This window comes from Convolutriloba macropyga, chromosome 7 (assembly GCF_964194025.1).
Source record: "Convolutriloba macropyga chromosome 7, txConMacr16.3, whole genome shotgun sequence".
Classification (NCBI taxonomy): Eukaryota; Metazoa; Xenacoelomorpha; order Acoela; family Convolutidae; genus Convolutriloba; species Convolutriloba macropyga.
Window position 1 is genome coordinate 44,824,095 of NC_134474.1, and position 13,763 is coordinate 44,837,857.

General features: G+C 38.1%; 2 protein-coding genes across 3 annotated transcripts in view; both read left to right on the forward strand.

The window, feature by feature from the left end:
- Nucleotides 1–5,490, forward strand: part of LOC142342309 (ropporin-1-like protein) — a 7,132-nt gene extending 1,642 nt beyond the window's left edge. Inside the window, exon 2 of the mRNA XM_075393602.1 lies at nucleotides 5,372–5,490. The gene's annotated coding sequence lies outside the window, so the exon portion shown is untranslated. The remainder of the gene's footprint in view (nucleotides 1–5,371) is intronic.
- Nucleotides 1–13,763, forward strand: part of LOC142342905 (argininosuccinate synthase-like) — a 251,670-nt gene that overhangs the window by 156,119 nt on the left and 81,788 nt on the right. The window lies entirely within an intron of this gene.

The following is a 13,763-nucleotide window of genomic DNA, read 5'->3' on the forward strand; positions in this document are numbered from 1 at the left end:
AGAGAGAGAGAGAGAGAGAGATGTCGAGAGAAAATTATTATGAAGTAAAAACTATCAAAAATATCTCGAAAAACCGCATTTTAGGTCTCGGTGTTAAAGAACATCTTGCAGAGCCGGTGAAGAAATGCGTAGATTTTGCTCGTTTTCACTTGTTGAATCTGATTAAATTTATATTCTGTATATAAAATAATATAAAGTGTTATACGTAAAACTTTTTGATAAAAAGTTCAACTAGCTCATTTCTAACAGTTTCAGTATATTCAGCTACTCACAAAATTTATTGCCTAAAAACACAGACACATTTATCTGACAAATTTATTGCAAGGATAGATTGAAAATTTGAGGCTAAGATGGGTAGTTACTGACCACTTTTGAGAGAACTAAAATTTGTTTACAGAAAAGTTTTTAAATTTTTTGTAAAATTTGTTCTGAGGGCGCTCAGTTTTGACTTTTTGAAGTTTCTGAAACCTATAAGGAATGTGTTTAGAGATAGAAGTAAAATAGAAGGAGAAAACAATAAAAAGAGAGGTAGAGAGAGAGAGAGAGAGAAAGGAAGAGATGTATTTACATATATACATATACATATATATATATATATATATATATATATATATATATATATATATATATATATGTGTTTATATATATATATATATATATATATATATATATATATATATATAAAGAGAGAGAGAGAGAGAGAGAGAGAGAGAGAGAGGAGAAGGAGAGAGAGAGAGAGACAGAGAGAGTTAGAGTGAGAAGAGAGAGAGAGAGAGAGAGAGAAAGACAGGAGAGAGAGAGAGAGAGAGAGAGAGAGAGGGTGGCGGACGGAGGAACAGAGAGAGAGAGAGAGAGAGAGAAGTTGGAAATTCAAAATACAGATAATTGATATTTTTACTGATCGTCAGCTCTCTGTTAGACGCATGGATCAAAGACCTGTTGAAGTTTAAATGGCACTAAATTTATTCAAGTTGGAACTTCAACGGAAAACTCTTCGCTGATTTTGTTTGTGCCCAATGCGTTGAGGTATTGCAAGATTAGAAATTTGCTTAATTTTGATCTAACACAATTTCAATGTTGTTAAACGTAAAATTTTATGATAAAATGAGCAACTAATTCCTTTTTAACAGTTTCGATATATTCAGCTTCTCACAAAAATGATTGCGTACAACCACTGACCTTCATCTGACAAATTTATTGCAAGGTTAAATGAAAATTTCGAGGCAGTGATGGGTAGTTGCAGACCACTTTTGAGAGAACTCAAAATGTTTAAACTTTTCTTTTCAGAAATGTTCAAACAAGTTGTTTAGATTTTTTGTAAAAGTTTTTCTGAGGGCGCTCAGTTGTGACTTTTTGAAGTGTCTGAAACCTATAAAGAATTTTTTGAGGGGTAAAAGTAAAAGAGAGGGAGAAGCAAACAGAGTTAGAGGGAGAGAGAGAGAGAGAGAGAGGAAGAGATGTATACACACACACACACACACACACACACACACACACACACACACACACACACACACACAGACATATATATATATATATATATATATATATATATACACATATATATATATATATATATATATATATATATATATAGAGAGAGAGAGAGAGAGAGAGAGAGAGAAAGAGAGAGAAGAGATTTTGATTTTGTTTGTGCCCAATGCGTTGAGATTTTGCATGACTAGCAAATTGCTTAATTTTGCTCTAACACAATTTTGAATATTGTTACAGCAAAGTTATGTATGCCCGTACGATGCCATGGAGGCCGTTAGCTTTGGTTCAGTAAAAAAAAACAGAGAAGATCTCAAGCCTGATTCAGTCTCAGATCAGGTAAAATACACGGCTGCTATGACAATATACCAGGGTCGATGTTTGAAATTTCTATTGAAAGAGGGAAAAAAGCCATAGCGGTCTCTTCTCAAAGTTATCCAAGGTCTTGGGTCGCTCTGCCCCGAGAAGATTCAAGTCTGGATCACTCTGAGAAGAACAGACCCAAGGCTTGGTCACCTCTTGCAGAGCAGACAAGACGCCAGACTTTTTTTCTGTGATTTTTTCTGAGCAGAAAGGATCCAGGACTTGATTTTTTTCTTGACATAAGATAAAACTATAAAACGATACATTTTAATGGGTTCACAGGCACTTTTTACTTAAGTTTGAGTAGCCTAATGCACAAAAAGCAACGTTCAAATAAATCACCAATTGTACCAATTATGGTTATGAATGCAATCCTATCAAAAATAAGGTAGTGGTTCTTGGCTTTGGAGAGTATATGACTTGACTCCTTCTTCGCCTTTTTCGCCAAAACTTGAACTTTATCCTCAATTTGAATTTTCAACTCTCTATCAATGTTTCAACTAGTGGCTTCTCAGTAATGAGAATTTCAGCAGACTCCAACCAGGAATAACCAGGAATCTTGTCTATGTAGAAAAAAAAACTCCGTTGAAATCAAACTGAAATTCAATATTCTTCCAATAATTAATTAGTTTTTTAAAAGAAGTGGGTACAAACTCATTAGTCTCTTTACAGCAGATTGGGTGGTGAATAGCAAGCATAGCAATAGACGATTGTGACCGTCTGTGCTATGAGTTTGAACTGTAAGCGTTTTGAACTTTGTCACCTAGGGTTTAGAGAAGCTATTTCAATACTCACATAACTTTGGCTTAAAATGGTGTTTTTTGACCCGCAAAGAAAATACTGCTATTTTTTTTGGTTTGCGAGACAATAATCAAATCAGTAGTTTATTGTAGCATTCGTTTTTACAGGCGACAAATTAAAAAAAATTATGTACCTAATGACTGGAAAATATCAAAAGGACAACAGAATGAAAACAAAAATATTAGGAAATAAGATACAAATATCATTTTTGTTCCCATAGGCTGAAATTAGGCATTATTTGCGAGTTGACGTGAGATTAACACATGCTTCGCTAGACACACCAAAAACGTTACTCTATTATATAATGCTTAAGTCTGTATATAAACAATATGCAAATGGAATAATTTCTTTTTCGAACAATGTTCCCAATATTTGCTTTCCATCTTCTGTATTTTGATCTACTATCTTAACACCGGCGTACCATAAAGCAGCTGAATTTGATCGCTATAACTTACCCTTGTCCAGACTTAGACGCAATGGAAAGACCCAAACAGTCTAGTGGGTGGGGTGTCAATTTTAATCAAAATTACACAGTTGAGCTCCTTAGAGTTTAGCAAAAATCTTTTCATAGCAATTTATGTTCGCGCATGTTCTTTTCACGAATCGATGAAAGGTCTTTCTAATAGTATGCTTTCTTGCGAATTTCGGGGGGGGGGGATATTTTATTGCTTGCTGCCAGACGCACTGAAGCAGGAAAGGAGCAAGACTAAACAGCACGGCACCACTGCCCAGGTTGAGGTGCCATCCGGTCAGCCTCTGATCAGACCGTGCCAGACGAAAGTAACCTCTGATCAGACCATCCCCGACGAAAGTAACCTCTGATCAGACTAATGTGGTGCGCTCAAAACATCGTGTGCGCTAAATGTTCGCTCAAAACTGTCTCTGATCATACCATTTCCATCCGGAAGTGACCTCTGATCAGACCCAAATCAGACCATTGCCAGACGATTGTGCAACCATGGCCCAGACGAAACCCAGACCATTGTCCAAACGATTGTGCGCGTCAGATGAACTCTGATCATACTATCCCCATCCGGAAGCGACCTCTGATCATACTATCCCCATCCGGAAGCGACCTCTGATCATACTATCCCCATCCGGAAGCGACCTCTGATCATACTATCCCCATCCGGAAGCGACCTCTGATCATACTAATCCCAGACCGAAAGTGACCCCTGATCAGACCATTCCCATCCGGAAGCGGCCTCTGATCAGACCATTCCCATCCGGAAGTGACCTCTGATCAGACCATTCCCATCCGCAAGTGACCTATGATCAGACCATTCCCATCCGGAACCAATACTCAGACCCTGTAATTATGGTCTGGGAACACACCGTGTGCGTTGGACATCGGATGATCAGAGATCACTTGCGGATGGCACCTCAAACTGGGTGGAGTTTGCGACTCTCAAAATAAAGGCTTATCGCGACTGGTCCCCAGGTTGAAGTCCAGACCCAAATTTTTCTCTGATCAGACTTTCCAGACCGAAATTATCTCTCATCAGACTTTCCAGAGGGAAATTCACCCTGATCAGACTTTCCAGACCCAAAATACCTCTGATCAGACTTTCCAGACACAAAAGGTCTCTGATCAGACTTTTCAGACCGACGGTGTTCTGATCTGATCATCTTCAGACCATGGTCCAGACTCAAATTCAGACCATTGCCCAGACCTTAATCAGATTATGTTCAGACTCGAAGAGGTTTTGATCAGACCCAGTTGCGCTCGAATCTTTTATGGTCAGACCCAGTTGCGCTTACAGCCATTTATGATCAGACTGGAGTGCGCTCGAAACCAGTTCTGATCAGACTCAAGTGCGCTCGAAATAGTCTGATCAGAGAAAAATTTTACTATTTTATGAAAAAATCTCCAAGTTTTACTTATAATATATTCTTTTCGTAAAAACTGATGTTTGCAGTATTTAATTCATCTAAGGAAAAATCAATTATAAAAGTATTGCTAAAGGAAATGAAACCCAACAAATGCGAACAATTTTTATTTAGTGTACAGTTTAGTGTATATTTCTGACTCAATGGATGAGTTTAGACAGCTTTTCATATGAAACATCGTGGTCTCCAGTTGATCAAAGTTTCTTCTGAAGGGGACCGGCCTCTGCTATCAGCTGGAGTCCTTTTTTCTGATCAGAGCTATGGGACTTATGATGGGTCTCTGATCAGAACGCTGCTTTGTGGCTGCTTCTTGGCAGAGCCAACATCTCAGTAAAAAAATTGAATAAAATAATTGCGATCGAAATGGTCCCTGATCAGACCCCATTGCGTTCGAAAACATTTCTGATCAGACCCAAGTGCGCTCGAAAAGGTTATGATCAGACCCAATTGCGCTCGAAGTCAGCTCTGATCAGACCCAAGTGCTCTCGAATCCGCCTATGATCAGACTTTTCAGACCAAATCAACCTCTGATCAGACCATCTCTAGACCATCATCCAGACTGTAGTGCGCTCGAACTTCCTTCCAGACCCTGTAATTTCGGTCTGGGAACACACGGGTGTGCGCTCGAATGGGTCTGACCATAAACCAATTTGGGTCTGGACCTCAACCTGGGATGTTAAGTCACCCTGAGTAGCAGCCCATTGTAAAAATATGACAAACAATTTTAATTATAATCAACTGTAAAATTTTTTATGTTATCTTTAAGGTATTGAGCTAAGAATAATTTAGCGTTTTTGTACGGACATGCTTATTGAACCCATTTCAGTTGAAACTGCTGGAGAGTCAATGGAGGCCAAATTCAGACGATTTCTCTTCCACGATGCCGCAATGCAAAAAGAGCCCGAACTAAAAGTAATATCAAGTTATAACTAACCCAGGTGGAAATACGTTAACCCGCTTTGATGGAAAACCCTTGTACATAAATCTTGAAAGCTCGACAGAATTAAATTAGATAATTTTATCGTTTTAAAACAGATCACCGATTTTTTAGCTGAACCCCATCAAGAACCCCGTTAGCCCTTTAAGAAAAAAGAAACAGAAGGCGAAAGAATCGTGAAGTCTTTGTTAATTTTTTTTGTATGGTATCAACGGTTTGTAAAGGTTTGATGTCTGCAATTGAATCAAAGAATATTGAAGTTTGAAATGTGTGAATTTTTTTGTAAAACTTGAGAAACGGACATTTGCTCTCTGTATCCCTACATTACTTGACTGAATGAAACAAGGACGCTTATTGGTAATGATCTTCTTTCCATCAGCCATGATGAAATTGTGGCGTTTTTCGGTTCTTTTCTCTTCTAAAATAATGAGTTCTCAATTTGAAAAATTAACTCAGAATTTTGAGTGACCCCAGACCGGAAGTGACCCCTGATCAGACCATTCCCATCCGGAAGCGGCCTCTGATCAGACCATTCTCATCCAGAAGTGACCTCTGATCAGACCATTCCCATCCGCAAGTGACCTATGATCAGACCATTCCCATCCGGAACCAATACTCAGACCCTGTAATTATGGTCTGGGAACAAACCGTGTGCGTTGGACATCGGATGATCAGAGGTCACTTGCGGATGGCACCTCAAACTGGGTGGAGTTTGCGACTCTCAAAATAAAGGCTTATCGCGACTGGTCCCCAGGTTGAAGTCCAGACCCAAATTTTTCTCTGATCAGACTTTCCAGACCGAAATTATCTCTCATCAGACTTTCCAGACGGAAATTCACCCTGATCAGACTTTCCAGACCCAAAATACCTCTGATCAGACTTTCCAGACACAAAAAGTCTCTGATCAGACTTTTCAGACCGACGGTGTTCTGATCTGATCATCTTCAGACCATGGTCCAGACTCAAATTCAGACCATTGCCCAGACCTTAATCAGATTATATTCAGACTCGAAGAGGTTTTGATCAGACCCAGTTGCGCTCGAATCTTTTATGGTCAGACCCAGATGCGCTTACAGCCATTTATGATCAGACTGAAGTGCGCTCGAAACCAGTTCTGATCAGACTCAAGTGCGCTCGAAATAGTCTGATCAGAGAAAAATTTTACTATTTTATGAAAAAATCTCCTAGTTTTGCTTATAATATATTCTTTTCGTAAAAACTGATGTTTGCAGTATTTAATTCATCTAAGGAAAAATCAATTATAAAAGTATTGCTAAAGGAAATGAAACCCAACAAATGCGAACAATTTTTATTTAGTGTACAGTTTAGTGTATATTTCTGACTCAATGGATGAGTTTAGACAGCTTTTCATATGAAACATCGTGGTCTCCAGTTGATCAAAGTTTCTTCTGAAGGGGACCGGCCTCTGCTATCAGCTGGAGTCCTTTTTTCTGATCAGAGCTATGGGACTTATGATGGGCCTCTGATCAGAACGCTGCTTTGTGGCTGCTTCTTGGCAGAGCCAACATCTCTCAGTAAAAAAATTGAATAAAATAATGCGATCGAAATGGTCCCTGATCAGACCCAATTGCGTTCGAAAACATTTCTGATCAGACCCAAGTGCGCTCGAAAAGGTTATGATCAGACCCAATTGCGCTCGAAGTCAGCTCTGATCAGGCCCAAGTGCGCTCGAATCCGCCTATGATCAGACTTTTCAGACCAAATCAACCTCTGATCAGACCATCTCCAGACCATCATCCAGACTTTAGTGCGCTCGAACTTCCTTCCAGACCCTGTAATTTCGGTCTGGGAACACACGGGTGTGCGCTCGACTGGGTCTGACCATAAACCAATTTGGGTCTGGACCTCAACCTGGGATGTTAAGTCACCCTGAGTAGCAGCCCATTGTAAAAATATGACAAACAATTTTAATTATAATCTACTGTAAAATTTTTTATGTTATCCTTAAGGTATTGAGCTAAGAATAATTTAGCGTTTTTGTACGGACATGCTTATTGAACCCATTTCAGTTGAAACTGCTGGAGAGTCAATGGAGGCCAAATTCAGACGATTTCTCTTCCACGATGCCGCAATGCAAACAGAGCCCGAAGAAAAAGTAATATCAAGTTATAACTAACCCAGGTGGAAATACGTTAACCCGCTTTGATGGAAAACCCTTGTACATAAATCTTGAAAGCTCGACAGAATTAAATTAGATAATTTTATCGTTTTAAAACAGATCACCGATTTTTTAGCTGAACCCCATCAAGAACCCCGTTAGCCCTTTAAGAAAAAAGAAACAGAAGGCGGAAGAATCGTGAAGTCTTTGTTAATTTTGTTTTGTATGGTATCAACGGTTTATAAAGGTTTGATGTCTGCAATTGAATCAAAGAATATCTAAGTTTGAAATGTGTGAATTTTTTTGTAAAACTTGAGAAACGGACACTTGCTCTCTGTATCCCTACATTACTTGACTGAATGAAACAAGGACGCTTATTGGTAATGATCTTCTTTCCATCAGCCATGATGAAATTGTGGCGTTTTTCGGTTCTTTTCTCTTCTAAAATAATGAGTTATCAATTTGAAAAATTAACTCAGAATTTTGAGCGATTAATAGTTCTTCAGAAAAGCAAAAAATGAAGAAACCTACATGCTGACTACCTTATAAGCGACAAAGAGCTGCAATGATGCACGTAAAGTTTTTGAGGCGAATATGCAGACTGATGAATTTGCTTTTGATCGACCAATTGTTTGACAATAGATTTGACCTGATCCCAAAAGAGCCATGTCAAACCTTTTTCTTGACTTATAGTTTAACTTTCAACGCAATTTTTACTCCTCAGAAGTTTTGGGCAAGCAAATGTCAAGAATGGCCAAATTTAAACCGAGCAAAACTCCACATTAATTTGTTGGGTCGATCAAATGTCGAGGTGCTTAATAAAGACCAGCAAAATTCTTTTCATAGCTCTTTTTGGTCCAGCATGGTCTATTCATACCCTTTTTTGGCCGAGAGCATGCTCTTTTTATAGGTCAAGGTCTAGACTACGGTATGAATGAAAACTATATTAAAAAAATATTAAACGATTATGCACCAAGGCTAGATTTAGTAACCTCATTTGTGCTGTCATTCTTGATGGACAAAAGCAATATGTGTCGGTTTGTAAGGGGACTAAAACACTTTTGTTGTCATACAAACTGCAAAAAAATTCATAAGATACACTAGGGCGCAGAACAAATCAACACAAACATGTTAATGACCATTTTGGGTATATCCCAAAAAAGTTTTTCCGGAAACTGGTGCTAAGTTTTTTTAAAATTAATAATAGTGTTTTTGTGACATCGTTACAAAATATCTAAATAATTCTAACATGTAGCCCTCATATTACAGATAGAGTTTTGTGGTATCAAAAATTCTGGCAGACAAGAAACCAAGGTTGAGTTGTGGGTTATTGATCATGCAATTGAAATCATTTTTGTTTTTATTGTATATTAGCTCCCTGGTTAGAGTCCACCTAATGTCTTATCACAAACAAGCTGAAGTCTGATCATAGATAAATTTCATCTGTTGTTTAGTGATTTTATCTAATCATTAACATGTCATATTCCGAGGACTATCAAGATGAGAACTGTGTGTTCCCTATCTGTATTTGCGCATCATGTTTTTCATTGAATTCTTCTTTGCGCATAAAAAGTTTCGATGTCACTGAAGTTTGTAGGTGGACAATTATTTGTCAGTGTCGCTTAAATTAAAACTCTTATAAAATATCAGCCTCAAAAAAAACTTCAATGTACGATTGAAATAGAAAGCAAACATTCGAAATGTTGTAGCAAAAAAATAACATTTAAAAGTAAGTGTTATTTGTAGTAAAAAAACTTTTACACATTGTAGCAAAAATTGAAGAAATGGACCAAGTTGGCTTCTAAGGCTGTGCAGTTCTGTATATACCTTCAATCGACCAATTCTCTATTTAAGTGTAGACAAGTGAAGGACTAAGTTTTTATTTAAAAAAACACTGATTTAACTAAGTATTGACATTCTAGTTTACTCTGAACAACCTCCACCTGTTTTCACAACTTTTGACATATAGCGTTAAAGATTTCCGTTACCGAATCGGCCTTCCGGGTAGCTTTTCCTTTAATCTGTCAAGGCCGAGCTTAACTAAAATTTTCATATTGATTAAGCAAAGAAATCCAGCTCTATATTAGAAAATGTTATCATACACATACAATTAAAAACAAGTTATTACGTCAATTCTACAGTGAATTCCTGACGTGGATTTGAAACAATTGGCGAATATTCGTCATTGTTAACAATAAACCCTAACGTCGTTTTTGAATGGAGAAATTGGTGTTTTTTGTCTTCACATTCAACCAATCAACGGTTGAGAATTGACGCGGGAGGATCAGCGTTTAAATAAACAGATCCTGAAAAACTACCAAAAAAATTAGTAGAAATCAGTGATAAACTCAAAAAACTTGTATTATTAGGGTGACATACAGTGCGTATTAAAGCAGAAATCTTGAATTGTAAATGGTCTGTTACTGTGTCCGGAGTCTGCAGCTTGCTTGAGGTGAAATTCAACTTTTGCTACAACAACTTCTATTATTTGGACTTGTGAACGAAAATTACTAAACGCATGTTTAATATAAGTTTAATTTCTTTTGTGAAGCATAGAACATATATATTGTGAATCATAGAACAAAGGCGAATATATAGGTCATAGACATATATATTTGCCTTTGTTCTCTCCGGATATCAGAGTGAACCGGCATACATAAAGAGTTGCCGTGTTGTGTAATCTGTGGTAAACACTGTCCAACACGACATTGAAAAAGAAATTAGCAAATAGTCAAACAGATTTTGTAATGCAACGTTAGGGATATCCCAGATATACAGTTACAAAAGCAAGCTGCATACATAATTAAAAAACAAAACTTTTTAACAGATTTGTAGACGCTAAAGCGAACGGGCGGTGTAACTCAAACCTGATCAATTGTGGCTGAGTAGCAGTTACATTTGGTCAGATGACCCGGACAGTGGAAGGCAAGCTGCTGTCCAATCCTTTGAAGAGAGTGTCAAAGGCTCAGTCTATGAAAAATCGAAAGAATGAACAACAAAATGCCATCGAGGCAAGTCGAATGGTGCAATGCAATGAAGAAACTGAAGTGTGCATCCTGCTTAAAAGGAAAAGGCGAAGCAAAAGAAATCAAAAATGAAACTTAAGCATTAACATTAGGGAACAGCATCCGTCAACATCTAACAAAGACTACAAACATTACAAGATAAAAAGAAAGAAAATCACAATAAGCAAAGTCTTGTCTAGGACATAATTGAAAAGTTAGATCGACCCAACAAGCCAACGGTTTTCAATCAACAGACTGTAGGCCTCTAAATGAAGAAATCACATGCAGTTGAAACGTCCTACCCGGCAAATTTTCCTGAAGAACGTATAACTAAAGCACGCAAAGCAGTGAAGAGCAAATTTGGACTTTCATTCACTTATGTATATATAAGCAAATGCACGCAACCGGTAATGAACGCAGAGCAAAGCAAGTTTGACTTAAACTTTGCGAACGGTCCAGAAAAGGAAAGTTTTTTGAAACATAAAGTGCAACTCAAACAGGAACATGTTGATCGAAGAACGCTGCAGCTTGAAATGCAAGTGATGAAACGCAAAACTAAGTATCAACTGCGAAAAAATCAAAGAGAGAGCCTATTGTGTAAGAAACGGCTTCAGAGAATAACGATGCCATTTTTAATCAACAAGTGAAATGGAAAAATAACTTTTCACTTGGATCCCAAAGAAAGAAGATGTCTTAGAGCTGGCCAGAATAATTGAAAAATTAAAACATCAAAAAAACTAAGCACTCGTTTCGATGCGACCTCTGAATTGAACATAGGGGGTCACTTATCACGATAATGAAATCCATGCAATCGTTAAATAAATGTTGAAGACCTGGAAGTTTACCCATAGCTGTTTTTCAAATAACGATGGTCATTCAGTTTGTAGTGTTCTAATCAAATTGAATTTGCAAAATTTCAAGGAAAATCCCCGCAAATGGCCGTAGCAGTCTAGTACGTTCATTGCCACAGTGGATTAACGACCAATTCCAAACTCAGAGAATATAAGCCGTCGAAGACTCTGCTTACAGGCAAATCTAAAACAGCAATATTAGGATTGAGGTATTTCGGAAAATTTTATGGTGCTGCTTGAAGCATTCTGGAGGGGGAATTTGAGAGGCTTCATGTGTTCATTGATGCACAGCTTGAGAGTCTCGTAGAGCTCGTACAGCAAGTCAAGTCAAAGGTTTTTAGCTTATAAGAGAGGGCGAAGAGAGAAAGACCGAAGAAGCGCAAATAGAGACAAACAATTCTTAAAGGTATCTAACCTCAGCTCGACTTCAATTGTGAAAGAAACAAAACGTACGCAAAACGATTACCATTCGCTAGCCGATGGCGCTTTAACGTTCTGGAACTGTCCAGTTCTCAGTAACATTAGAGTGAATAAGGGCGATATAAATGGATGTACCAAAACAATTCATCTCAGAAAACCAAATGGACGATAGCAATCACGCAGTCAATGAAAGCGGAGCAACAATTAAACAGAGCAATTAAGTTACGAGTTCTTTTCAGATAGTTCATGTCTCAATAGAAAGTGGTGGCAACAGTGTGAGCAAATCCGCTTTTCTCGATAGTGGATCAACGGTTTCATTCACCGATTCAAATGTGCAAGGGAAGTTACGAGCTCAAGACATTGAGCTGACGCTCATCATAGCTGGCATGAATGTAAGAAAGGATCTGAAGACAGAAAAGAGTCATCTCAAAACAATGGAATGCATTAAAACGTGCACTCTATCAACGCTTTTGCACGCCCGCCGAATTCATTCAGAAAAACAGACTACGACTAAAATCGGCTTAGAGTTGCAAAGCTTCATTCACTAGACTGCTCTACCCAACAAAAATTTACCCAACCTAAAAACGCTTATGAATTACAACGCCCATTGCATTAAAAGATATTAGCACGACTTGAAACTCTCGCTGATCCTACAGAGCTTGGATGTGTGATCTGTGGACAAATTATGGTCAAAGAAAACAAAAGATTTGTCTTTTCGCTTTCGCAGAAGATGTGAAAGTGGCTGAGAGCATCAAAAATTGTTAGAACATAGAAACTTTCGCTTACGAAATCACCATTTTCAGTTAGTCAAAGAAAGAATTGTAGGCAAAAGGATGCTAGAACAGGCGACAAAAAATAGAAGCGAGCTGTACGAAGTGGGAAAGCTGTGGAGTCAAACCTGCCAAACAACTAAATCTCAGGTTTGGGTCAGCTTTGATCATTTAAAAGACGATTCCAAAGGAAACCAACCCTAAAAGGAAAACTTTTTATCTACGGCCAATAAAATTATATGTAAAAAAAATTCGTAAAGATGTTGGAAGAATCCGAAATTAGGTACTTATGGATGAGAATCGCCGCACCATCCAATTGAAACCCAAACAAGCCTGGCAAAGTAAGAGGTGTTTAAAAAGCTGCAACAAAGTACAAAGAATTATGTCTATCCGACAACCTACTAGCAGGGCCTGATCTGCTACACCTGTTGATTGGAATGACAATCAGATTTTGCGAAGGAATATTAGCCGGGATAGCTGCCGCCAAACCAATGATTCTGCAAATGTGACAGTGAATAATTGTATCCAATCGCAGCAATGACAAAATACAACAACTTCTACCTGGACGATTTTACCAAACGGTTGAAGCTCTAGAAAAAGATATTGAAGTCATCAACCAGTTACAGCCTCCTCTGTCACAACAAGGTTTCGAACTGGAGAAATGGATGAGCAAAAACGCTGAAGTTTTCGCAGGACTTCCAGAAGAATTGAAGTACATCAGCAAAACTTAGCAAGTTGAAATAGCACCCTACTCGCAGTGATCTTCACTGCTTCAGGGGACCATTAGTGATGATAGTCTTCAATTGTGCCCAGGAAACAACATGGAAGTTAAAACACCAATAACTCAGAGCAAAATAAATATTTTGGCCAATTGAATAATTGAGATATTGGATAAAACTGATGTTTCTGGGTGGAAACATGTAATCAAAGTACCAGCGGATACTGGCAGGAGAGCATTCATACTTGAGTAACTCAAAAGAAATGATTGGCTGAGTTGGCCGGCTTGGTTGAAACGAATAGAAAGCGAATGGCCAGAGCAAGCGAGTTAAGTCATTGCAACAGATGAAGAAAATATACCCGCATCAGTCTTCTTAAAAGAAGATGACGAAAGAAAGC